At 39.5% G+C, this 6,000-nt stretch overlaps 1 protein-coding gene across 5 annotated transcripts in view; it reads right to left on the reverse strand.

Moving 5' to 3' along the window:
• VAMP1 (vesicle associated membrane protein 1) overlaps positions 1-6,000 on the reverse strand; it is a 75,671-nt gene that overhangs the window by 23,211 nt on the left and 46,460 nt on the right. For 2 of the 5 annotated variants that reach the window (XR_014145566.1, XR_014145565.1), the window contains exon 5: positions 4,147-4,201. The exons of the other annotated variants lie outside the window; for them this stretch is intronic. The gene's annotated coding sequence lies outside the window, so the exon portion shown is untranslated. The remainder of the gene's footprint in view (positions 1-4,146; positions 4,202-6,000) is intronic. 5 annotated transcript variants of the gene reach the window in all.

Genomic DNA, 6,000 nt, shown 5'->3' on the forward strand with positions numbered 1-6,000 from the left:
GCTGTTTTCTTGTGTCTGTTTTTTTTGTGTTTTTTTGGGGGGGGCTGGGATTTTCTGTTCGTTGTTATCTGTTAATAAATTTGATTATATTAAAATGCAAAATTCTGTCCATTAAAAGACAATATAAACACAGGACAGACTGGGTGAAGATACTTACAATTCATATGACTGACAAAGAATTACCATCCAGAATGTTTAAAAAAAAAATCAGTAATAGGTTACATCAATGGGGCACCTGGGTGGCTCAGTCATTAAGTGCCTGCCTTCTGCTCAGGTCATGATCTCAGGGTCCTGGGATTGAGTCCCACATCGGGCTCCCTGCTCCACGGGAAGCCTGCTTCTCCCTCTCCCACTCCCCCTGCTTGTGTTCCCTCTCTCGCTGTGTCTCTCTCTGTCAAATAAATAAATAAAATCTTAAAAAAAAAAAAGAAAGAAAAAGACAAACGATCTGACAGAAAAATAGGCAAAGAATATGAATGGGCAACTCACTAATGAAGAAAACCAACATTAAAAAAAGTATTTTTAAAAAAGATGTTCAGGGCGCCTGGGTGGCTCAGTTGGTTAAGCAACTGCCTTCCGCTCTGGTCATGATCCTGGAGTCCTGGGATCGAGTCCCGCATCGGGCTCCCTGCTCAGCGGGGAGTCTGCTTCTCCCTCTGACCCTCCCCCCTCTCATGCTCTCTCTATCTCATTCTCTCTCTCAAAATAAATAAATAAAATCTTTAAAAATAAATAAATAAATAAATAAATAAATAAATAAGATGTTCAGCCACAGACTCTTAATTATAGAGAACAAACAGTTATCAGTGGGGAGGTGGGTGGAGGATGAGTTAAATAGGTGACAGGGATTAAGGAGGGCCCTTGTAGTGATGAGCACTGGATGTTGTATTAAGTGTTGTATCACTGTATTGTACACCTGAAACTAGTATTACACTGTATGTTAACTAACTGGAATTTAAATAGAAACTTAAAGAAAAGATGCTCAACCTCACCAGTAGTCAGGAAAACACATATTAAAATAACAAGGTACTGGGGCGCCTGGGTGGCTCAGTCGTTAAGCGTCTGCCTTCAGCTCAGGTCATGATCCCAGGGTCCTGGGATTAAGCCCTGCATCGGGCTCCCTGCTCTCTGGGAAGCCTGCTTCTCCCTCTCCCACTCCCCCTGCTTGTGTTCCCTCTCTCGCTGTCAAATAAATAAATAAAATCTTTAAAAAATAAAATAAAGTAAAAATAAAATAACAAGGTACTATTTCACACATATAGATTTAGCAAAAATTTAGAAATCTGATGAAATCAAGAATTAGCAAGGATTTGGAGCAACCAGCATTTTCATGCATAACTAATGGAAAAATAAATTTAAATAATTTTGAAGAGAAAATTGGCCATATCTTGCTAAACAGAAGATACATATTCTGACATACGATTCACATTTCACATCTAGGTATATAATCTAGAGAAACTCTTGTTCACATGCACAATGAAACATATAAAAGAGTTGATTGGGGCATTGTTTTCTTTTTTATTTTTTTTTAAGATTTTATTTATTTATTTGACAGAGAGAGACACAGCGAGAGAGGGAACACAAGCAGGGGGAGTGGGAGAGGGAGAAGCAGGCTTCCCGCTGAGCAGGGAGCCCGATGTGGGACTCGATCCCAGGACCCTGGGATCACAACCTGAGCCGAAGGCAGATGCTTAACGACTGAGCCACCCAGGCGCCCCTGGGGCATTGTTTTCTAATAGTTAAAAAGTAAGGGGCCCCCTGGCTGGCTCAGTCAGAAGAGTGTGTGACTCTTGATCTTGGGGTTGTGAGTTCAAGCTCCACATTGGGTGTAGAGAGAGAGAGAGGTGTCACAGTAAAACTAGTTGCTAAAAAGATACATACAATTTAATGCCATTTATATGAAATTAAGAAACAAGCAAAATATCATATATAGATTATAAAGATATTTGCAGAAAAATTATTAAAATGTGCAAGGAAATGATGAAACCAAATTCAGGATATTAACTTCTTCTAGGGAAAAAGGGTAAAGGGAATCAAAGGGCCTTAATTTTACATGCAGTGTTTCACTTTTTAAGCAGAACCATGGTTATGTGTGTGATTAATTATGGTATTACCTATACTTTTTTCTTTTCTTTTTTTTTTTTTTTTAGAGAGAGAAAGAGAGCACATGGGTGGGGAGGGGCAGAGGGAGAGAGAGAATCTTAAGCAGGCTCCACGCTCAGCATGGAGCCCGATATGAGGCTCTGTCTCACCACCCTGAGATCATGATCTGAGCTGAAATCAAGAGTCAGACGCCTAAGCAGCTGAGCCACCCAAGCACCCCAACTGCCTATGCTTTTTTTGCCAGAAATATCTCATTTAAAATAATTTTTTTAAGGAAACTAATAGAGAATTTCCAGTTTCCAGTAATAACAGACTAGCTTTTTCAGTCCAGACCTCTGGCGGAAAGCAACTAAAAATAATGGATACTTTTATAAATCATGGAAAAAGCACCAGAAAGATGACAAGATCATAAGGAATTACCCAGAAGAGACAGTAAGAATACAGACCTTGAGATGGCAAAAGCTTAAACCTCACTTCACCAAAAAAAGAAATCCAAATGGCTGATAAACGCATAAAAAGGTGCTCGGCTTCGTTAGACACCAGAGAAATACAAATAAAATCACACCCACCAGACTGGCAAAAATTCAAAACTCTTTTGCAAGTACATAGTATTAAATATTGATAAGTGTGTGGAGCAACCAGAACTCCCACATACTGCCCAAGAAGTGTAACTTGGTTCAATTGCTTTTGAAATCAGTTTGGCATTATCTAGTGAAGCTGACAATAATGTATGGCCCAGCAAGTCCACTCTTAGGTATATACCAAGAGAGATGCATGCATATGATTATAAGGATTCCTGTACAGTAGGGTCGACAGAAGCAGTGTTTATAATCCCAGTTCCAAAAACTGGAAATAAACCCAGTGTTCATCATCATCAACAATGGTTTAGTCACAGAGTGAAATGTTATATAGTAGTGAAAATGGATGCACTAGAGTGAAACATGGCAAGAAGCATGAATGTCATAAACATTCTGTTGAGAAAAAGAAGCAAGACAGAAAAGAAAACATACAGTACGATTCCACTCATAATGTTTAAAAAACTGAACTACATTGTTTAGGGATACATACATAAGTGGTGAAACTAATATAACAAAAAGCAAAGAAATGATCATCACCGAAGACCATGTCAGTGATTGCTCTAGGAGGGAGAGAGTTGATTATGGTTGGAGAGGGGCACATAGATGACTTCTGAGCTTCCAATGATGCTCCATCTCTTCTCTGATATAGATGGCAATTATGCCATTTCACTTTGTAATCATTCACTAAACTCTACATATGCACTTATGCAATTTTCTGTTTGGATGTATATTTCAAACACAAAGTAAAATAAAGGGGAACAGAGTTCAGTTAAGTACGGCAAAGGACCTGAAAAGATTCAGTTTTGAGCATTTGGAGTATGTCTGTGAGACATTCCAACGTTGGGGCCAAATAGGTTGAAGACATAAATTTCGGAGTCCTAGACTTAGAGATGATAAACGAAGAGGAAGAGTAGATCGCCTACAGGGTGTATGAGGGTAACAAGAGAAGAGGGCCAAGACGAGACCCCGCAGAGCACCTGCACTTGACGGCCAAGCAGAGGAGGAAGAACTAGCAGAGGAGACAGAGAAAGAATAGCCAAAGGAGGAGGAAGAAATCTAGGAAACATGATGTCTGCGGGGAAAAAACGTTTCAAGAAGAAAGGAGCGGTCAACTCTGTCAAATGCTGCTGAGGGGTTAAATAAGAAGATGGAAAAGTGTCTGCTGGATCTATTAAAATGTAGTCATAGACCTTAGCAAGAGTAGATCCAGTGAAGAGATAGGGCGGAAATGAGATGAAGGATGGGTGGGAGGTACGCAGGGCTATCACATGGCACAGCCGTGGAAGGCGCCTTTCAAGTTATGCCCCAGGAGGCACCATCAACGCAGACTACAGAATAATGAGGTCTGTGGAGCTGTGCGATGTCAAGCCCCCAGAGAGAAAATGGAGCCCATGAGTAGAGTGATTTAAGAGCATTACCCCTAAGGTCCAGCAGCCTGCCCTCAAACACTGATTGCAACACTTACCAACAATGTGAAGTTGGTCAAGTGGCTCAAACTTTTCACACCTCAAGGTCCAAATCTATAAAAATAATACCAATGCAATAGGACTGTTGTGAGAGGTAAATATAACAATTTACATTTCAGCACATAATCATTCAATCAGTGTAAATTATCATTTTCTGTAGTACTTAGACAAACTCCTTCATGAAGCATGGCCATCATGGGAAGAGAGAAATGACAATAGCTACAGGGGGATATGGAATTGAAGGAAGGTAGTGATTGCTTTGTTTTGTTTAATTTCATTAATTAACTTTATTTCTTAAAGCTTCAGTTTACAGAAAAATTGCACAGAAAATACAGAGAGTATCCATATATTCTTTCTCCCCCTCCACACACAGCTTCCCCTACTACTAACATCTTGCATTAGTGTGGTACACTTGTTACAGCTTATGAACCAAATTGATACATTGTCACTAACTGAAGTTCATAGTTTACATTAGAGTTCATGCTATGAGGAATGTATAGTGTCGTGTATGCATCATTATAGTATTGTATAATATCGTACAAAGTAGTCACTGCCCTAAAAATCCCCTATGATTCACCTCTTCATCCCTCCCTCTCCCCAAGCCCCTGGCAACCCCTGATCTTTTTACTGTCTCTATAGTTTTGCTTTTTCTAGAACGTCACAGTCAGAATCACACAATATGTAGCCTTCTCAAACTGGCTTCTTTCACTTAGCAATATGCATTAAGATTATTCCCTGGGGTTTTTTTTTGTGGCTCAATGGCTCATTTCTTTTTTTGCAGAATAATATTTCATGATCTAGATGTACCACTGTTTTTTATCCATTCAACTGTAGAAGAATGTCTTGGTTACTTCTAAGTTTTGGCAATTATGAATAAAGCTGCCAAAACATATGTGTGCAGGTTTTTGCATAGACATAAGTTTTCAACTCATTTGGACAAATACCAAAGTACGAAATAGCCAGATCATATGATAAGACTATGTTTAGCTTTGTAAGAAATTGCCAAACTGTCTTCCAAATTGGTTCTGCCATTTTGTATTCCCACCAGCAATGAAGGAGAGTTCCTGTTGTTCTGTATACTCACCAGAGATTGGTGTTTGGGGTTTTAGCCATTCTAATATGTATGCAGTAGTATCTTATTGTTTTCATTTGCAATTCCTTAATGACATATGAGGTTTAGCGTCTTTTCATATGCTTATTTGCCATCTGTACATCTTCTTTGGCAAGGTGTCTGTTCAGATCTTTTTGCCCATTTTCGCGGCCTATTTTTGAATTGAGTTGCCTATTTTCATATTGTTGAGCTTAAACAGTTCTTTGTATATATATATACTTTTTAAAGATTTTATTTATTTATTTGACAGAGAGAGACACAGCAAGAGCGGGAACACAAGCAGGGGGAGCGGGAGAGGGAGAAGTAGGCTTCCCGCCGAGTAGGGAGCCCGACACGGGGCTCGATCCCAGGACCCTGGGATCACGACCTGAGCTGAAGGCAGACGCCTAACGACTGAGCCACCCAGGCACCCCTCTTTGTATATTTTTAACACAAGTTCTTTATTAGATTTGTGTCTTGCCAATATTTTTTCAGTCTGTGGCTTGTCTTCTCATTCTTTTAACAGCGTCTTTCACAGAGCAGAAGTTTTTCATTTTAATGGAGTCTCATTTATCAATTTTTTTCTTTCACTTGTGAAAGAGGTATTTGTACTACTTTTGCTGTTGTATTTAAAAAGTCATTGCCAGCCAAACTGTGGAAAGAGCCGAGATGCCCTTCAAAAGATGAATGGATAAAGAAGATGTGGTCCATATATACAATGGAATATTACTCAGCCATCAGAAAAGATGAATACCCAGCTTTT

The sequence above is a fragment of the Leptonychotes weddellii genome, chromosome 5 (assembly GCF_054177405.1).
Source record: "Leptonychotes weddellii isolate Sample4059 chromosome 5, ASM5417740v2, whole genome shotgun sequence".
Lineage (NCBI taxonomy): Eukaryota > Metazoa > Chordata > Mammalia > Carnivora > Phocidae > Leptonychotes > Leptonychotes weddellii.